Source organism: Kogia breviceps, chromosome 2 (genome assembly GCF_026419965.1).
Source record: "Kogia breviceps isolate mKogBre1 chromosome 2, mKogBre1 haplotype 1, whole genome shotgun sequence".
Classification (NCBI taxonomy): Eukaryota; Metazoa; Chordata; class Mammalia; order Artiodactyla; family Physeteridae; genus Kogia; species Kogia breviceps.
Genome location: NC_081311.1, coordinates 48,755,493 through 48,757,863, shown reverse-complemented (window position 1 = coordinate 48,757,863; position 2,371 = coordinate 48,755,493).

Here is a 2,371-nt window from a genome sequence, read left to right as displayed (position 1 = left end):
GGACACTAGAGAGAAGGCTGGTCTGGGAGTCCCTTTCAGCCTGATGGCCGGGCCAGGAGCCTGAGGTTACCAGGGCCTGGAGGAGGGGCAGGAAAATTAAACTTTACCAATGGAAGATGCATTTTTCAGGAGAGAAGAAGGTTCCAAAGCAAATTCCCAACTTCACAAACATGTGCGTGTACCTGAGGGTGGCCCCAACATGTGTGATACTGAGGGGTAGGCTGCAGCTGGGCCCCCTGAGCCTCATGGGAACACCCCACCTGCTCTCAGAAGTTGTGTCTTCACTTCCAAGCCCAGAGCTGGACGTTCTCACTCGACAAAGGCCTCCACTCTATAGCACAGGCGACAACTCCTCAGATGTGTCCGGGGACAAGGAGCCCTCAGCCTAACAAAACAGCTTGTTGTATTAGGGGACCATCCTGTTCCTTTCATTTATTTTAAATCTTTTTAGGAATAAGGGAGGGCATCGATCATTAAATATACTCTTCCCTGTGGGAACCCGTCATCTCTCTCTCACCCAAAGGGGCCAGCAGAGCGAGGCTAGAACTTGCTTCACATGCAGGGACTCCAACTCTTACAGACATCCCGTCTCCCCTTTTCAGATTAAACACTCCCATTCCACCAGTGGTTTCCATGTAACCCAGTTCCTACCTGCTTATCTTCCTTAGGACAAAACCCACTTTTCAGTTTCCCCTCTTAGAATGCAGTGTGTAGAACTAAACAATTCTTCAAATGAGCCCCCCACACAGAGCTGTTGGTATCTGTGTTCTGGACACTCTGTGCCTCCAGACTCCATCTGCTGCATTGAGCAGCCCACTGTCGTCCTTGACCCAACGTAGAGTCAATAAATATCCTGTTCCCTCACCTCACCACCCCCCTGCACGCCCGTGCCTTTAATATGAACAGGCGACCAAACCGAGATAAGACCATCCTCTCCACGACAAGATATTCAGTTTCTCTCAGTTGTAATTTCATCTCACTTCTTATATTTGAGACTGGTTATCTTGGACTGGTCTCTGTGAGTGCCCTAAGGTATAGTTCCCGGAGCTGCTGGAAGGCAGAGGCTCCCTGCAAACCAGGAGATGAGAGCACCTCCCCAGAGTTTCTAAGGTTTGGGTTGGGACAGGGTGGGGTGGGGGGGACAACGAAAGAGCATGCTCTGTGTGGGTATGACTTCATCACACACGCAGCACCCATATTGATGCATCACAATGTGTCCCTATCAAGGACACATTCCACGTTTTAGAGCAGGCTTTAAAGAAATGCAAGAAGATAAGTTCAAATAAAGACTTCCCCTCTGCCCCGAAACTCTCAACTTTTCACACAGAATAACACAGAGGACTTTGGCTGTGTGGTTGAACTTCCCCTCCCTCACTGTGATTGCTCAGAACTCCATCTTAGCAAAGCCACTAGCTCTGCATCTGGTGCTGATTAAGAGAGTGTTGACAGCGTGCTTTTCTCTTCCTCCTAACTAGGGGGTTGGAGACACACATTTACCGAGCTTCTACCAGGTAGCAAACTCTTGCTAGGTATTCTGCATACCTGATCCCACCTAATCCTTTCCACAGTACCATGAAATCCATTCTTATCTCCATTTCACATATGGGAAATCCAAGGGTCATAGAGGTTAAATCATTTGCCCTTGTTGACAAAGCTGGTAATGACAGTTTGGTTTGGAGTGCAGAGCTATTGACTCAAAAGCCCATGCTTTGTCTACTGCTTCAGACTCTAGACCAGTGCTGTCCAATAGAAACAGAATCTGAGCCACAAATAGGAGCCAAATATGTAATTTTATATGTTCTCATAGCCACATTCAAAAAGGAAAAACCAGGTGACATTTATTCCAGTAATTTTTTTTTAAACTCAATGGTTCCAAAATATTAGTATTTCAACATGCAGTCATTTTATTTATGTTTATTGAAGAATTATGATATGCCAGTCATTTTATGTTATTTTCACTTGTGGATTGTATTGTGTGCTTCAAAAATTCGTATGTTGAAGTCCTAACCCCTAGTACCTCAGAATGTGACCTTATCTGGATATGGAGCCATTACAGATGTAATTAGTTAATAATGAGGTCATTAAGGTAGGCTCCTAATTTAATATACTGGTGTCCTTATTAAAAAAAGGGAAATTTGGAGACAGATATACACACAGGGAGACTGTCACGTGACATTGAAGGCAGAATTTCTTCACTAAGTCTACAAACAACAAAGATCAACAGCCAGCCACCAGAAGGCAGAGGAGAGGTATGGAACAGACTTTCCCTCATAGCCTCCAGCAGGAACCCAGCCTGCTAACACCTTGATCTGTAGCTTCTAGCCTCCTTAGATCAAGCTTTAGGCCTCTGTCCAGCTCAGGCCTCCCTTGG